The sequence below is a fragment of the Cololabis saira genome, chromosome 7, assembly GCF_033807715.1.
Source record: "Cololabis saira isolate AMF1-May2022 chromosome 7, fColSai1.1, whole genome shotgun sequence".
Lineage (NCBI taxonomy): Eukaryota > Metazoa > Chordata > Actinopteri > Beloniformes > Belonidae > Cololabis > Cololabis saira.
The window spans coordinates 6,417,360-6,435,411 of record NC_084593.1 but is presented as its reverse complement, the minus strand read 5'-3'; the positions used below and the strand labels follow the sequence as shown (position 1 = coordinate 6,435,411).

General features: G+C 41.3%; 12 non-coding genes across 12 annotated transcripts; all 12 read right to left on the bottom strand.

The window, feature by feature from the left end:
• Positions 1 to 190: 190 nt before the first annotated feature.
• On the bottom strand, positions 191 to 263 carry trnar-ccg (transfer RNA arginine (anticodon CCG)). The gene has a single exon. It is a non-coding gene; the product is annotated as a tRNA-Arg (tRNA).
• Positions 264 to 2,904: 2,641 nt separating this feature from the next.
• On the bottom strand, positions 2,905 to 2,977 carry trnar-ccg (transfer RNA arginine (anticodon CCG)). Its single transcript has one exon. It is a non-coding gene; the product is annotated as a tRNA-Arg (tRNA).
• Positions 2,978 to 3,806: 829 nt separating this feature from the next.
• trnar-ccg (transfer RNA arginine (anticodon CCG)) lies at positions 3,807 to 3,879 on the bottom strand. The gene has a single exon. It is a non-coding gene; the product is annotated as a tRNA-Arg (tRNA).
• Positions 3,880 to 4,708: 829 nt separating this feature from the next.
• On the bottom strand, positions 4,709 to 4,781 carry trnar-ccg (transfer RNA arginine (anticodon CCG)). The gene has a single exon. It is a non-coding gene; the product is annotated as a tRNA-Arg (tRNA).
• Positions 4,782 to 5,601: 820 nt separating this feature from the next.
• trnar-ccg (transfer RNA arginine (anticodon CCG)) lies at positions 5,602 to 5,674 on the bottom strand. The gene has a single exon. It is a non-coding gene; the product is annotated as a tRNA-Arg (tRNA).
• An 828-nt stretch (positions 5,675 to 6,502) lies between these two features.
• Positions 6,503 to 6,575, bottom strand: trnar-ccg (transfer RNA arginine (anticodon CCG)). Its single transcript has one exon. It is a non-coding gene; the product is annotated as a tRNA-Arg (tRNA).
• Positions 6,576 to 10,857: 4,282 nt separating this feature from the next.
• trnar-ccg (transfer RNA arginine (anticodon CCG)) lies at positions 10,858 to 10,930 on the bottom strand. The gene has a single exon. It is a non-coding gene; the product is annotated as a tRNA-Arg (tRNA).
• An 822-nt stretch (positions 10,931 to 11,752) lies between these two features.
• trnar-ccg (transfer RNA arginine (anticodon CCG)) lies at positions 11,753 to 11,825 on the bottom strand. The gene has a single exon. It is a non-coding gene; the product is annotated as a tRNA-Arg (tRNA).
• Positions 11,826 to 12,654: 829 nt separating this feature from the next.
• trnar-ccg (transfer RNA arginine (anticodon CCG)) lies at positions 12,655 to 12,727 on the bottom strand. The gene has a single exon. It is a non-coding gene; the product is annotated as a tRNA-Arg (tRNA).
• Positions 12,728 to 13,551: 824 nt separating this feature from the next.
• Positions 13,552 to 13,624, bottom strand: trnar-ccg (transfer RNA arginine (anticodon CCG)). Its single transcript has one exon. It is a non-coding gene; the product is annotated as a tRNA-Arg (tRNA).
• Positions 13,625 to 14,442: 818 nt separating this feature from the next.
• On the bottom strand, positions 14,443 to 14,515 carry trnar-ccg (transfer RNA arginine (anticodon CCG)). The gene has a single exon. It is a non-coding gene; the product is annotated as a tRNA-Arg (tRNA).
• Positions 14,516 to 16,955: 2,440 nt separating this feature from the next.
• trnar-ccg (transfer RNA arginine (anticodon CCG)) lies at positions 16,956 to 17,028 on the bottom strand. Its single transcript has one exon. It is a non-coding gene; the product is annotated as a tRNA-Arg (tRNA).
• Positions 17,029 to 18,052: the final 1,024 nt, after the last annotated feature.

The window sequence follows — 18,052 nt, the reverse complement described above, 5'->3', positions numbered from 1 at the left end:
GAAGAGGGCCAAGCACTGACCCTTGGGGAACTCCTGTGGAGAAGCAATGGCATGAACAGGTTTTTCCTGATGAGATTGGTTCAGAAAAAATAATGTGATTTAGAGTAATGATAGCAGTATGCTGAGGTTAAATGTATTGTAGTCCTGGCTCCAACATTGTATCATTGAGAAACGATCATTTGAACTGTTACGACCCAGGTGGGACTTGAACCCACAATCCCCAGCTCCGGAGGCTGATGCCTTATCCATTAGGCCACTGTGCCACTTTTCATGTATAAATATGTGGACTTTTTGTGGCTAACATTTCAGTGTAAAACAGAGCTTTATTCAGGTGGGTGACAAGATGATGCCTGAACTCTGGGAATTTAAGTGTTCGATTGTACAATACTGACATCCTTCAGCCATTTGGAGCTGCTAAATCAAACTGATCTCACAAAAATCTGTGAAATGCCCACGACCTCTCACCACTATTTTCCGTGGTATATACACGGAAAATGGTATAATTCCGTGTGAGCACCATGGATATTGTACCATGCAAAGTCAATGGGATCCGTTGTCGTGATATATACACGGATTATAACATTATTATTATTTATATATTATTCTTTGTTATAGTGGCTAAATTATGAGTTTTTGTCGCGCAAGGTACTGTTTGTTACTGTCAGTTTGTAAAAGTATGTTTTTAATGCTGTTTTAGCAGTGTTTTATTGAGGTTTTAATGGGAGCACCACGGATATAGTTAATGGTATCCGTGGTCGTGATATATACACGGATTATTACATTATTATTATGTATATAGAATTCTTTATTATAGTGGCTAAGTTATATGTTTTTGATGCGCAAGGTACTGTTTGTTACTGTCAGTTTGTAAAAGCATGTTTTTAACGCTGTTTTAGCAGTGTTTTATTGAGGTTTTAATGGGAGCACCACGGATATAGTACTATGCGAAGTCAATGGGATCCGTCACCAATTTGACTGCTGTCATACCATTGAATGAAGGACAAAACAATAACAACCTCGGCACAGTGGATGAGAGTCACCTCCTGATACAGAGTCTAGAATTTCAGCCTCCTAGCTCAAAGCGTTAGTGAACTTTGCAAAAAAAGACACGAAATAGGCTTTGCAGGACCGAAAAGCAACACACGCGGTGACCTTTGACACTTCCGAAGGTCACACAGATCTGAAACTCGGCACAGTCGATGAGAGTCACCTCCTGATACAGAGTCTAGAATTTCAGCCTCCTAGCTCAAAGCGTTAGTGAACTGTGCAAAAATAGACACGAAATAGGCCTCATAGACAAACCTATAACAATACATAACAAACCTCCTGAGCATTAATAACATGTCATAATCGAAGGAGAACTAATTAAAACGGATGTCCTTAACATGAACCTATTGTATTATTGAATTATCAAGGACACTTTCGTGTTTTTGTGTTTAGAAATGTTAAAGATATTAAAAGAAAACCATAACACAATGAGGAAAATACTGTGGCGAACAAGTCGTGCCCAGAACGTGTCTCGAACCACAGTCTCCCAGACCACAGTCAACTGCACTAACCAGTCGGCCAAATGCTGATGTATTGCCTAGGCGGGCAAGGCCTTATCTTATCTGTGGTCGTTACACTATGTTCCAAAAAGTATTGTTTTTAATAGACAAGATCCGGCATTTTACGTTGAATTCTATTCAGGTTTTAAAATTCTAGCTAAATACATAGAAAAGGGAGGTGAGGTGTGAGCTTCATAACAAAACTTCTGTGCCTACTGAGCATTAATAACATGGGGTTAGCCATAGAAAGGGGCGATAACAGCCTCCTGCGCCTACTAGTAGGTATAGTAGGGCCCTACTGTATCAATATCTATGGGATGATTGTTATCGTTTTGTCCTTCATTCAATGGTATGACAGCAGTCAAATCGGGTGACGGATCCCATCGACTTCGCATAGTACTATATCTGTGGTGCTCCCATTAAAACCTCAATAAAACACTGCTAAAACAGCGTTAAAAACATGCTTTTACAAACTGACAGTAACAAACAGTACCTTGCGCGATGCCTTATCCATTAGGCCACTGGGCCACACTTCTTGTGAAAATACGTGGACTTTTCGCGGCTAACATTTCAGTATAAAACAACTTTATTCATGTGAGTGACAAGATGATGCCTGAAGTTTGGGAATTTAAGTGTTCTATTGTACAATACTGAAATCCTTCAGCCATTTGGAGCTGCTAAATTTTTAAAAGAAAAGCTTTAAAAATGTGATATTTTCATGACCACAAACTCAGTGTTTTGGTTTAGAAATGTTACTAAATGAGTGCAATTAAAACGTGGAATAGTGTTGATGTTTTATTGAGAAAGCTGGTAAGCCAGCTCGGAGGGCATTGTAGTACTCGAGACGGGATGTAACCAGAGCCAGTACCGGGAGTTGATTCGGGTAATACCTAGATTTTTCTAAAGCCCAAAGAAGCACGACCGTGATACAGAAGCAATGTGGTCAGAGAAGGATAACGGGTCATCAATCATGACATCCAGATTCTTTGTAACCTGGCAGAAGCGACGGAAGTAGAGGCAATATTTATGTTGATGCTGTGGTTGATTGACATTTGACAAGTGACATTTATGAAGAGTCCGTGGGGTCACCTGAATAGATGCATATAATCTACGTAACAGCGACATGAGAAGCCACGTGAGCAGATTAATGTGAGTCGGTGTATATAAAGCGAAGGGGGCCAAGCACTGAGCCTTGGGGCACTCCTGTGGAGAAGCAATGTCATGAACAGGTTTTTCCTGAAGAGATTGGTTCAGAACAAAGAATGTTATTTAGAGTAATGATAGCAGTATGCTGAGGTTAAATGAGTACCATTAAGCAATCATTGACAAATGGTTATTTGTAATACTGTAACTCGTGCAACCCAGGTGGGACTTGAACCCACAATCCCCAGCTCCGGAGGCTGATGCCTTATCCATTAGGCCACTGGGCCACACTTCTTGTGTAAATAAGTGTACTTTTCGCGGCTAACATTTCAGTATAAAACAACTTTATTCATGTGAGTGACAAGATGATGCCTGAAGTTTGGGAATTTAAGTGTTCGATTTTACAATACTGAAATCCTTCAGCCATTTGGAGCTGCTAAATTTTTAAAAGGGAAGCTTTAAAAATGTGATATTTTCATGACCACAAACTCAGTGTTTTGGTTTAGAAATTTTACTAAATGAGTGCAATTAAAAGGTGGAATAGTGTTGATGTTTTATTGAGAAAGCTGGTAAGCCAGCTCGGAGGGCATTCTAGTACTCGAGACGGGATGTAACCAGAGCCGGTACCGGGAGTTGATTCGGGTAATACCTAGATTTTTCTAAAGCCCAAAGAAGCACGACCGTGATACAGAAGCAATGTGGTCAGAGAAGGATAACGGGTCATCAATCGTGACATCCAGATTCTTTGTAACCTGGCAGGAGCGACGGAAGTAGAGGCAATATTTATGTTGATGCTGTGGTTGATTGACATTTGACAAGTGACATTTATGAAGAGGCCGTGGGGTCACCTGAATAGATGCATATAATCTACGTAACAGCGACATGAGAAGCCACGTGAGCAGATTAATGTGAGTCGGTGTATATAAAGCGAAGGGGGCCAAGCACTGAGCCTTGGGGCACTCCTGTGGAGAAGCAATGTCATGAACAGGTTTTTCCTGAAGAGATTGGTTCAGAACAAAGAATGTTATTTAGAGTAATGATAGCAGTATGCGGAGGTTAAATGAGTACCATTAAGCAATCATTGACAAATGGTTATTTGTAATACTGTAACTCGTGCAACCCAGGTGGGACTTGAACCCACAATCCCCAGCTCCGGAGGCTGATGCCTTATCCATTAGGCCACTGGGCCACACTTCTTGTGTAAATAAGTGTACTTTTCGCGGCTAACATTTCAGTATAAAACAACTTTATTCATGTGAGTGACAAGATGATGCCTGAAGTTTGGGAATTTAAGTGTTCGATTTTACAATACTGAAATCCTTCAGCCATTTGGAGCTGCTAAATTTTTAAAAGGGAAGCTTTAAAAATGTGATATTTTCATGACCACAAACTCAGTGTTTTGGTTTAGAAATTTTACTAAATGAGTGCAATTAAAAGGTGGAATAGTGTTGATGTTTTATTGAGAAAGCTGGTAAGCCAGCTCGGAGGGCATTCTAGTACTCGAGACGGGATGTAACCAGAGCCGGTACCGGGAGTTGATTCGGGTAATACCTAGATTTTTCTAAAGCCCAAAGAAGCACGACCGTGATACAGAAGCAATGTGGTCAGAGAAGGATAACGGGTCATCAATCGTGACATCCAGATTCTTTGTAACCTGGCAGGAGCGACGGAAGTAGAGGCAATATTTATGTTGATGCTGTGGTTGATTGACATTTGACAAGTGACATTTATGAAGAGGCCGTGGGGTCACCTGAATAGATGCATATAATCTACGTAACAGCGACATGAGAAGCCACGTGAGCAGATTAATGTGAGTCGGTGTATATAAAGCGAAGGGGGCCAAGCACTGAGCCTTGGGGCACTCCTGTGGAGAAGCAATGTCATGAACAGGTTTTTCCTGAAGAGATTGGTTCAGAACAAAGAATGTTATTTAGAGTAATGATAGCAGTATGCGGAGGTTAAATGAGTACCATTAAGCAATCATTGACAAATGGTTATTTGTAATACTGTAACTCGTGCAACCCAGGTGGGACTTGAACCCACAATCCCCAGCTCCGGAGGCTGATGCCTTATCCATTAGGCCACTGGGCCACACTTCTTGTGTAAATAAGTGTACTTTTCGCGGCTAACATTTCAGTATAAAACAACTTTATTCATGTGAGTGACAAGATGATGCCTGAAGTTTGGGAATTTAAGTGTTCGATTTTACAATACTGAAATCCTTCAGCCATTTGGAGCTGCTAAATTTTTAAAAGGGAAGCTTTAAAAATGTGATATTTTCATGACCACAAACTCAGTGTTTTGGTTTAGAAATTTTACTAAATGAGTGCAATTAAAAGGTGGAATAGTGTTGATGTTTTATTGAGAAAGCTGGTAAGCCAGCTCGGAGGGCATTCTAGTACTCGAGACGGGATGTAACCAGAGCCGGTACCGGGAGTTGATTCGGGTAATACCTAGATTTTTCTAAAGCCCAAAGAAGCACGACCGTGATACAGAAGCAATGTGGTCAGAGAAGGATAACGGGTCATCAATCGTGACATCCAGATTCTTTGTAACCTGGCAGGAGCGACGGAAGTAGAGGCAATATTTATGTTGATGCTGTGGTTGATTGACATTTGACAAGTGACATTTATGAAGAGTCCGTGGGGTCACCTGAATAGATGCATATAATCTACGTAACAGCGACATGAGAAGCCACGTGAGCAGATTAATGTGAGTCGGTGTATATAAAGCGAAGGGGGCCAAGCACTGAGCCTTGGGGCACTCCTGTGGAGAAGCAATGTCATGAACAGGTTTTTCCTGAAGAGATTGGTTCAGAACAAAGAATGTTATTTAGAGTAATGATAGCAGTATGCTGAGGTTAAATGAGTACCATCAAGCAATCATTGACAAATGGTTATTTGTAATATTGTAACCCAGGTGGGACTTGAACCCACAATCCCCAGCTCCGGAGGCTGATGCCTTATCCATTAGGCCACTGGGCCACACGTCTTGTGTAAATAAGTGTACTTTTCGCGGCTAACATTTCAGTATATAACAACTTTATTCATGTGAGTGACAAGATGATGCCTGAAGTTTGGGAATTTAAGTGTTCGATTTTACAATACTGAAATCCTTCTGCCATTTGGAGCTGCTACATTTTTAAAAGGGAAGCTTTAAAAATGTGATATATTCATGACCACAAACTCAGTGTTTTGGTTTAGAAATGTTACTAAATGAGTGCAATTAAAACGTGGAATAGTGTTGATGTTTTATTGAGAAAGCTGGTAAGCCAGCTGGGAGGGCATTCTAGTACTCGAGACGGGATGTAACCAGAGCCGGTACCGGGAGTTGAGTCGGGTAATTCCTGATTTTTCTAAAGCATAAAGAAGCAAGACCGGGATACAGAAGCAATGTGGTCAGAGAAGGATAACGGGTCATCAATCGTGACACCCAAATTCTTTCTAACCTGGCAGGAGCAATGGCAGTAGAGGCAATATTTATGTTGATGCTGTGGTTGATTGACATTTGACAAGTGACATTTGTGAAGAGTCCGTGGGGTCACCTGAATAGATGCATATAATCTACGTAACAGCGACATGAGAAGCCACGTGAGCAGATTAATGTGAGTCGGTGTATATAAAGCGAAGGGGGCCAAGCACTGAGCCTTGGGGCACTCCTGTGGAGAAGCAATGGCATGAACAGGTTTTTCCTGATGAGATTGGTTCAGAACAAAGAATGTTATTTAGAGTAATGATAGCAGTATGCAGAGGTTAAATGAGTACCATCAAGCAATCATTGACAAATGGTTATTTGTAATACTGTAACTCCTGCAACCCAGGTGGGACTTGAACCCACAATCCCCAGCTCCGGAGGCTGATGCCTTATCCATTAGGCCACTGGGCCACATTTCATGTGAAAATACGTGGACTTTTCGCGGCTAACAATTCAGTATAAAACAACTTTATTCATGTGAGTGACAAGATGATGCCTGAAGTCTGGGAATTTAAGTGTTCGATTGTACAATACTGACATCGTTCTGCCATTTGGAGCTGCTAAATTTTGAAAAGAGAAGCTTTAAAAATGTGATATTTTTATGACCACAAACTCAGTGTATTGGTTTAGAAATGTTACTAAATGAGTGCAATTAAAACGTGGAATAGTGTTGATGTTTTATTGAGAAAGCTGGTAAGCCAGCTCGGAGGGCATTCTAGTACTCTAGGCGTGATGTAATCAGAGCCGGTACCGGGAGTTGAGTCGGGTAATTCCTTATTTTTCTAAAGCACAAAGAAGCACGACCGGGATACAGAAGCAATGTGGTCAGAGAAGGATAACGGGTCATCAATCGTGACACCCAGTTTCTTTGTATCCTGGCAGGAGCAATGGCAGTAGAGGCAATATTTATGTTGATGCTGTGGTTGATTGACATTTGACAAGTGACATTTGTGAAGAGTCCGTGGGGTCAACTGAATAGATGCATATAATCTACGTAACAGCGACATGAGAAGCCACGTCAGCAGATTAATGTGAGTCGGTGTATATAAAGCGAAGGGGGCCAAGCACTGAGCCTTGGGGCACTCCCGTGGAGAAGCAATGTCATGAACAGGTCTTTCCTGATGAGATTGGTTCAGAAAAAAGAATGATTTTTTAGAGTAATGATAGCAGTATGCTGAGGTTAAATGAGTACCATCAAGCAATCATTGACAAATGGTTATTTGTAATACTGTAACTCGTATAGACAAGTTTACGCGCCAAAACACGGGCGCTGCCATTCGTCTGCATAGATGCGGGTCATTTCCGGTGGGAGTGATTTGCGCAGCGTTTACCGGTGTAAACACAGCGGCGTGGACACAAAACCTAAAGCAAAGACTCGCTGCTCGTGAGCTTTTAATGTCGACAACTATGTCTTTGTCATGGGAACACGGTTCTATACTCTGACTGGAGATGGCGTTACTCTCCCCACCAGAATTCAGTGCAGAACCGGGATGATAACGTGATGACAGCAGCAGAACTTGACAGCAGGGTCTGCTCCTACTTCCTGAAATCCGCAACGGACAAACTGAAAGTTTCTGAGGTTTATCAATATCTGCACAGAGACAAAGTCGGTTTTGTCATGTCATACAAACATGATCGTTTTGTTTATTTGAAAGCAAATGTCGAGCCTGGCCAGTGTTTTAACAATGCGGGGCTTAAAGCTCGGGTGCTGTAACTGAAGCTGGAGAATCAGACCTGCGTCATGTTCGTGTTGCTGGACCTGGAGATCGTTCCCATTCAGCTGCGATCTTATGGAAGGTAACAAGATTATTTGACATATATGTCTTCATTTTTGGTATCCAAACTACATCATAGTTTACTTGGCTTTTTTTTTCTCTAGGTAGAAAATGCTGTGAGACGGGAAAACCGGGCTTGCCTGCACTGACAGAAGAGCTGGGTCTGAAAGAAATGCTGGTCAGAAGAAGATGAAGTGCAGGACTGTCTCAGAAAATAAGAATATTGTGATTTTCTCTAATGCAATTGTAAAAACAAAAATGTCATTCATTCTGGATTCATTACAAATCAACTGAAATATTGCAAGTCTTTTATTATTTTAATATTGCTGATCATGGTTTACAGCTTAAGAAAACTAAAATATCCTATCTCAAAAAATTTGAATATTCTGGGCATCTTAATCTTAAACTGTAAGCCATAATAAGCAATATTAAAATAATAAAAGGCTTGCAATATTTCAGTTGATTTGTAATGAATCCAGAATGTTGACATTTTTGTTTTTTTAATTGCATTACAGAAAATAAAGAACTTTATCACAATACACACACAACAGGAAGGATCTTTACCAGCCGTCACCAACTTCCCAGCATCTTCTACCGCTCCAGAACCGGCACAGGAGGTGAAACTCTGTAGGACTCATGAAGAGTGGAGGACCAGCCCTGGGAATATTCTCCTGCAGCTCTGCCTCCCGTCATCACCCAACTTTTCACTCATAGCCTACTCCCAAAAATTGATGATTTTGTTGAGGGAAGGTTACAGTTCTGCAGTAAATATGTCAGCATTTTAAAACCAAAATGAGCAGCCTTATTTAGGAACCAACAGATGTTTGTACTGTGAAAATAAAGTTTGATGAAACTTAATTTAATTTCATTATTGCACTGAACTATATGAATTACATTTCTATTTATTTATGCACAACTGTAGAATATGCACACATTTGATTTATGCGCACAAATTCAATTAACAGTTCCCTTACCTCCATAGTAAAATACAAAAGCATCCCACACAATTACATCACTATAAAAACTATTCATATATAATATTAAATAATACAATGCACACAGTATTTGTTATCTATCTTTATTTAATGAACAACATCACTTGTGTAGCAGGCTCGGCCTCAGGTGACAGGTTTCAGGACCATCTAAAAAAAGGGGAAGAGAAAAACATGGAGCAAAATTAATGCAGAAAATCTCATTACACTTAAAACAAGAGTATTTACCAAAAAAATAACTTATTTGACAATCTTCACCTGTTTCAAGTACATTTTCATTTGAAATAAGTAGAAAAATCTGCCAGTGGGACAAGATTTATCTTCTCATTACAAGCAAAAAAATCTTGTTCCACTGGCAGATTTTTTCACACGCAGGCACACACACACACACACACACACACACACACACACACACACACACACACACACACACACACACACACACACACGCATCTCAAAACCATCAACTGCCTTATAAAAATACCAGTAGCAATGTTAGTGTATGACAACTTCTTCATAATTAACAGTAGCTACTGTCAGCTTCACAGCTAAAGTTGCTGAACTTACCCTCAGATCCGTGTTTGTTTCTCCGGGGGAGGCAGCGGATCCGCGATTATAAACCAACCACAACTCAGGGAATGGATTATCCTTTGTTGTTTTTTTGTCAACAAAGTGGTGTGAACAAACAAAAATGTTGCGCGGTGGTTTTTTAGATGTAATGCCTCCAGCCCTGTCCGTGGCTTCAGAAAAAAAGTAAACAAAGCAGCGCATTGGACGTGTCTCTTTGAAGCTGGTTTGTGGTTGCAGCAGTCTCTATCCAACCACTCCTTCAGGTGCTTCCTAGAGTTACTACATCCAACTGCCGAGACATGTCGTTCCCGAACCACTTTTTTTCTTAGAAATATCCATTTTGTCCCTCTTTTTCGGAGCAATGTTGCCACTGTTTTCAATGGAAAAACCCAAAAACGGAAGTGAACTGCTTACAGGGGAGGAGTTTAGGAAGTAGAGCGGAAACGGCCGGTAAACTTGTCTATAACCCAGGTGGGCCTTGAACCCACAATCCCCAGCTCCGGAGGTTGCTGCCTTATCCATTAGGCCACATTTCATGTGGAAATATGTGGACTTTTCGCGGCTAACATTTTAGTATAAGACAACTTTATTCATGTGAGTGACAAGATGATGCCTGAAGTCTGGGAAATTTAGTGTTCGATTGTACAATACTGACATCCTTCAGCCATTTGGAGCTGCTACATTTTGAAAAGAGAAGCTTTAAAAATGTGATATTTTTATGACCACAAACTCAGTGTTTTGGTTTAAAAATGTTACTAAATGAGTGCAATTAAAACGTGGAATTGTGTTGATGTTTTATTGAGAAAGCTGGTAAGCCAGCTCGGAGGGCATTCTAGTACTCGAGACGGGATGTAACCAGAGCCGGTACCTGGAGTTGAGTCGGGTAATTCCTAGATTTTTCTAAAGCACAAAGAAGCACGACCGGGATACAGAAGCAATGTGGTCAGAGAAGGATAACGGGTCATCAATCGTGACACCCAGATTCTTTTTAACCTGGCAGGAGCAATGGCAGTAGAGGCAATATTTATGTTGATGCTGTGGTTGATTGACATTTGATAAGTGACATTTGTGAAGAAACAGTGGGGTCACCTCAATAGATGCATATAATCTATGTAACAGTGACAAGAGAAGCCACGTCAGCAGATCAATGTGAGTCGGTGTATATAAAGCGAAGGGGGGCCAAGCACTGAGCCTTGGGGCACTCCCGTGGAGAAGCAATGGCATGAACAGGTCTTTCCTGATGAGATTGGTTCAGAACAAAGAATGTGATTTAGAGTAATGATAGCAGTATGCTGAGGTTAAATGAGTAAGCAAGCAATCATTGACAAGTGGTTATTTGTAATACTGTAACTCGTATAACCCAGGTGGGACTTGAACCCACAATCCCCAGCTCCGGAGGCTGATGCCTTATCCATTAGGCCACTGGGCCACATTTCATGTGGAAATACGTGGACTTTTCGCGGATAACATTTCAGTGTAAAACAGAGCTTTATTCATGTGAGTGACAAGATGATGCCTGAAGTCTGGGAAATTTAGTGTTCGATTGTACAATACTGACATCCTTCTGCCATTTGGAGCTGCTAAATTTTGAAAAGAGAAGCTTTAAAAATGTGTTATTTTTATGACCACAAACTCAATGTTTTGGTTTAGAAATGGTACTAAATGAGTGCAATTAAAATGTGGAATTGTGTTGATGTTTTATTGAGAAAGATGGTCGGCCAGTTCGGAGGGCATTCTAGTACTTGAGACGGGATGTAGCCAGAGCCGGTACCGGGAGTTGATTCGGGTAATACCTAGATTTTTCTAAAGCACAAAGAAGTACGACCGGGATACAGAAGCAATGTGGTCAGAGAAGGATAACGGGTCATCAGTCCTGACATCCAGATTCTTTGTAACCTGGCAGGAGCGACGGAAGTAGAGGCAATATTTATGTTGATGCTGTGGTTGATTGACATTTGACAAGTGACATTTGTGAAGAGTCCGTGGAGTCAACTGAATAGATGCATATAATCTACGTAACAGCGACATGAGAAGCCACGCAAGCAGATTAATGTGAGTCGGTGTATATAAAGCGAAGGGGGGCAAGCACTGAGCTTTGGGGCACTCCTGTGGAGAAGCAATGGCATAAACAGGTTTTTCCTGATGAGATTGGTTCAGAACAAAGAATGTTATTTAGAGTAATGATAGCAGTATGCTGAGGTTAAATGAGTACCATCAAGCAGTCATTGACAAATGGTTATTTGTAATATTGTAACCCAGGTGGGACTTGAACCCACAATCCCCAGCTCCGGAGGCTGATGCCTTATCCATTAGGCCACTGGGCCACATTTCATGTGGAAATACGTGGACTTTTCGCAGCTAACATTTCAGTATAAAATAACTTTATTCATGTGAGTGACAAGATAATGCCTGAAGTCTGGGAATTTAAGTGTTCGATTGTACAATACTGACATCCTTCTGCCATTTGGAGCTGCTAAATTTTGAAAAGAGAAGGTTTAAAAATGTGTTATTTTTATGACCACAAACTCAGTGTTTTGGTTTAGAAATGTTACTAAATGAGTGCAATTAAAACGTGGAATTGTGTTGATGTTTTATTGAGAAAGATGGTCGGCCAGTTCGGAGGGCATTCTAGTACTTGAGATGGGATGTAGCCAGAGCCGGTACCGGGAGTTGATTCGGGTAATACCTAGATTTTTCTAAAGCACAAAGAAGCACGACCGGGATACAGAAGCAATGTGGTCAGAGAAGGATAACGGGTCATCAATCGTGACATCCAGATTCTTTGTAACCTGGCAGGAGCGACGGAAGTAGAGGCAATATTTATGTTGATGCTGTGGTTGATTGACATTTGACTAGTGACATTTGTGAAGAGACCGTGGGGTCAACTGAATAGATGCATATAATCTACGTAACAGCGACATGAGAAGCCACGTGAGCAGATTAATGTGAATCGGTGTATATAAAGCGAAGGGGGCTAAGCACTGAGCCTTGGGGCACTCCTGTGGAGAAGCAATGGCATGAACAGGTTTTTCCTGATGAGATTGGTTCAGAACAAAGAATGTTATTTAGAGTAATGATAGCAGTATGCTGAGGTTAAATGAGTACCATCAAGCAATCATTGACAAATGGTTATTTGTAATACTGTAACTCGTGTAACCCAGGTGGGACTTGAACCCACAATCCCCAGCTCCGGAGGCTGATGCCTTATCCATTAGGCCACTGGGCCACATTTCATGTGGAAATACGTGGACTTTTCGCGGCTAACAGTTCAGTATAAAACAACTTTATTCATGTGAGTGACAAGATGATGCCTGAAGTCTGGGAATTTAAGTGTTCGATTGTACAATACTGACATCCTTCTGCCATTTGGAGCTGCTAAATTTTGAAAAGAGAAGGTTTAAAAATGTGATATTTTCATGACCACAAACTCAATGTTTTGGTTTAGAAATGGTACTAAATGAGTGCAATTAAAATGTGGAATAGTGTTGATGTTTTATTGAAAAAGCTGGTAAGCCAGCTCGGAGGGCATTCTAGTACTCGAGACGGGATGTAACCAGAGCCGGTACCGGGAGTTGAGTCGGGTAATTCCTGATTTTTCTAAAGCACAAAGAAGCACGACCGGAATACAGAAACAATGTGGTCAGAGAAGGATAACGGGTCATCAATCGTGACATCCAGATTCTTTGTAACCTGGCAGGAGCGACGGAAGTAGAGGCAATATTTATGTTGATGCTGTGGTTGATTGACATTTGACAAGTGACATTTGTGAAGAGACCGTGGGGTCAACTGAATAGATGCATATAATCTACGTAACAGCGACATGAGAAGCCACGCAAGCAGATTAATGTGAATCGGTGTATATAAAGCGAAGGGCCGGGGGCCAAGCACTGAGCCTTGGGGCTCTCCTGTGGAGAAGCAATGGCATGAACAGGTTTTTCCTGATGAGATTGGTTCAGAACAAAGAATGTGATTTAGAGTAATGATAGCAGTATGCTGAGGTTAAATGAGTACCATCAAGCAATCATTGACAAATGGTTATTTGTAATATTGTAACCCAGGTGGGACTTGAACCCACAATCCCCAGCTCCGGAGGCTGATGCCTTATCCATTAGGCCACTGGGCCACGTTTCTTGTGAAAATACGTGGACTTTTCGCAGATAACATTTCAGTTTAAAACAGAGCTTTATTCAGATGAGGGACAAGATGATGCCTGAAGTCTGGGAAATTAAGTGTTCGATTGTACAATACTGACATCCTTCAGCCATTTGGAGCTGCTAAATTTTGAAAAGAGAAGCTTTAAAAATGTGATATTTTTATGACCACAAACTCAGTGTTTTGGTTTAGAAATGTTACTAAATGAGTGCAATTAAAATGTGGAATTGTGTTGATGTTTTATTGAGAAAGATGGTCGGCCATTTCGGAGGGCATTCTAGTACTTGAGACGGGATGTAGCCAGAGCCGGTACCGGGAGTTGAGTCGGGTAATTCCTGATTTTTCTAAAGCACAAAGAAGCACTACCGGGATACAGAAGCAATGTGGTCAGAGAAGGATAACGGGTCATCAATCGTGACACCCAGATTCTTTGTAACCTGGCAGGAGCAATGGCAGTAGAGGCAATATTTATGTTGATGCTGTGTATGATTGACATTTGACAAGTGACATTTGTGAAGAGACCGTGGGGTCAACTGAATAGATGCATATAATCTACGTAACACCGACATGAGAAACCACGCGAGCAGATTGTGAGTCGGTGTATATAAAGCGAAGGGGGCCAAGCACTGAGCCTTGGGGCACTCCTGTTGAGAAGCAATGGCATGAACAGGTTTTTCCTGATGAGATTGGTTCAGAACAAAGAATGTGATTTAGAGTAATGATAGCAGTATGCTGAGGTTAAATGAGTACCATCAAGCAATCATTGACAAATGGTTATTTGTAATATTGTAACCCAGGTGGGACTTGAACCCACAATCCCCAGCTCCGGAGGCTGATGCCTTATCCATTAGGCCACTGGGCCACGTTTCTTGTGAAAATACGTGGACTTTTCGCGGCTAACATTTCAGTATAAAATAACTTTATTCATGTGAGTGACAAGATGATGCCTGAAGTCTGGGAATTTAAGTGTTCGATTGTACAATACTGACATCGTTCTGCCATTTGGAGCTGCTAAATTTTGAAAAGAGAAGGTTTAAAAATGTGATATTTTCATGACCACAAACTCAATGTTTTGGTTTAGAAATGGTACTAAATGAGTGCAATTAAAATGTGGAATAGTGTTGATGTTTTATTGAGAAAGCTGGTAAGCCGGTTCGGAGGGCATTCTAGTACTCGAGACGGGATGTAACCAGAGCCGGTACCGGGGGTTGAGTCGGGTAATTCCTGATTTTTCTAAAGCACAAAGAAGCAAGACCGGGATACAGAAACAATGTGGTCAGAGAAGGATAACGGGTCATCAATCGTGACATCCAGATTCTTTGTAACCTGGCAGGAGCGACGGAAGTAGAGGCAATACTTATGTTGATGCTGTGGTTGATTGACATTTGACAAGTGACATTTGTGAAGAGACCGTGGGGTCACCTCAATAGATGCATATAATCTATGTAACAGTGACAAGAGAAGCCACGTCAGCAGATCAATGTGAGTCGGTGTATATAAAGCGAAGGGGGGCCAAGCACTGAGCCTTGGGGCACTCCCGTGGAGAAGCAATGGCATGAACCGGTTTTTCCTGAAGAGATTGGTTCAGAACAAAGAATGTTATTTAGATTAATGATAGCAGTATGCTGAGGTTAAATGAGTACCATCAAGCAATCATTGACAAATGGTTATTTGTAATATTGTAACCCAGGTGGGACTTGTACCCACAATCCCCAGCTCCGGAGGCTGATGCCTTATCCATTAGGCCACTGGGCCACGTTTCTTGTGAAAATACGTGGACTTTTCGCGGCTAACATTTCAGTATAAAATAACTTTATTCATGTGAGTGACAAGATGATGCCTGAAGTCTGGGAATTTAAGTGTTCGATTGTACAATACTGACATCGTTCTGCCATTTGGAGCTGCTAAATTTTGAAAAGAGAAGGTTTAAAAATGTGATATTTTCATGACCACAAACTCAATGTTTTGGTTTAGAAATGGTACTAAATGAGTGCATTTAAAACGTGGAATTGTGTTGATGTTTTATTGAGAAAGATGGTCGGCCAGTTCGGAGGGCATTCTAGTACTTGAGACGGGATGTATCCAGAGCCGGTACCGGGAGTTGATTCGGGTAATACCTAGATTTTTCTAAAGCACAAAGAAGCACGACCGGGATACAGAAGCAATGTGGTCAGAGAAGGATAACGGGTCATCAGTCCTGACATCCAGATTCTTTGTAACCTGGCAGGAGCGACGGAAGTAGAGGCAATATTTATGTTGATGCTGTGGTTGATTGACATTTGACAAGTGACATTTGTGAAGAGACCGTGGGGTCAACTGAATAGATGCATATAATCTACGTAACAGCGACATGAGAAGCCACGCAAGCAGATTAATGTGAGTCGGTGTATATAAAGCGAAGGGGGCCAAGCACTGAGCTTTGGGGCACTCCTGTGGAGAAGCAATGGCATGAACAGGTTTTTCCTGATGAGATTGGTTCAGAACAAAGAATGTGATTTAGAGTAATGATAGCAGTATGCTGAGGTTAAATGAGTACCATCAAGCAATCATTGACAAATGACAAAATGGAAATTTAAGTGTTCGATTTTACAATACTGAAATCCTTCAGCCATTTGGAGCTGCTAAATTTAAAAAAAAAAAAAGCTTTAAAAATGTGATATTTTCATGACCACAAACTCAATGTTTTGGTTTAGAAATGGTACTAAATGAGTGCAATTAAAATGTGGAATAGTGTTGATGTTTTATTGAGAAAGCTGGTAAGCCAGCTCGGAGGGCATTCTAGTACTCAAGACGGGATGTAACCAGAGCCGGTACCGGGAGTTGAGTCGGGTAATTCCTGATTTTTCTAAAGCACAAAGAAGCAGGACCGGGATACAGAAGCAATGTGGTCAGAGAAGGATAACGGGTCATCAGTCCTGACATCCAGATTCTTTGTAACCTGGCAGGAGCGACGGAAGTAGAGGCAATATTTATGTTGATGCTGTGGTTGATTGACATTTGACAAGTGACACTTGTGAAGAGACCGTGGGGTCACCTGAATAGATGCATATAATCTACGTAACAGCAACATGAGAAGCCACGTGAGCAGATTAATGTGAGTCTGTGTATATAAAGTGAAGGGGGCCAAGCACGGAGCCTTGGGGCACTCCTGTGGAGAAGCAATAGCATGAACAGGTTTTTCCTGATGAGTTTGGTTCAGAACAAAGGATGTGATTTAGAGGAATGATAGCAGTATGCTGAGGTTAAATGAGTACCATCAAGCAATCATTGACACATGGTTATTTGTAATACGGTAACTCGTATAACCCAGGTGGGACTTGAACCCACAATCCCCAGCTCCGGAGGCTGATGCCTTATCCATTAGGCCACTGGGCTACATTTCATATGAAAATACGTGGACTTTTCGCGGCTAACATTTCAGTATAAAACACTATTCATGTGAGTGACAAGATGATGCCTGAAGTCTGGGAATTTAAGTGTTCGATTTTACAATACTAAAATCCTTCAGCCATTTGGAGCTGCTAAATTTTTAAAAGAGAAGCTTTAAAAATATGATATTTTTATGACCACAAACTCAGTGTTTTGGTTTAGAAATGTTACTAAATGAGTGCAAATAAAACGTGGAATTGTGTTGATGTTTTATTGAGAAATCTGGTAGGCCAGCTCGGAGGGCATTCTAGTACTCGAGACGGGATTTAACCAGAGCCGGTACTGGGAGTTGAGCGGGGTAATTCCTAGATTTTTCTAAAGCACAAAGAAGCACGACCGGGATACAGAAGCAATGTGGTCAGAAAAGGATAACGGGTCATCAATCGTGACACCCAGATTCTTTGTAACCTGGCAGGAGCAATGGCAGTAGAGGCAATATTTATGTTGATGCTGTGGTTGATTGACATTTGACAAGTGACATTTGTGAAGAGACCGTTGGGTCAACTGAATAGATGCATATAATCTACGTAACAGCGACATGAGAAGCCACGCGAGCAGATTAATGTGAGTCGTGTATATAAAGCGAAGGGGGCCAAGCACTGAGCTTTGGGGCACTCCTGTGGAGAAGCAATGGCATGAACAGGTTTTTCCTGATGAGATTGGTTCAGAACAAAGAATGTGATTTAGAGTAATGATAGCAGTATGCTGACGTTAAGTGAGTACCATCAAGCAATCATTAACAAATGGTTATTTGTAATATTGTAATCCAGGTGGGACTTGAACCCACAATCCCCAGCTCCGGAGCCTTATGCCTTATCCATTAGGCCACTGGGCCACATTTCTTGTGAAAATATGTGGACTTTTCGCGGCTAACATTTCAGTATAAAACAACTTTATTCATGTGAGTGACAAGATGATGCCTGAAGTCTGGGAAATTTAGTGTTCGATTGTACAATACTGACATCCTTCT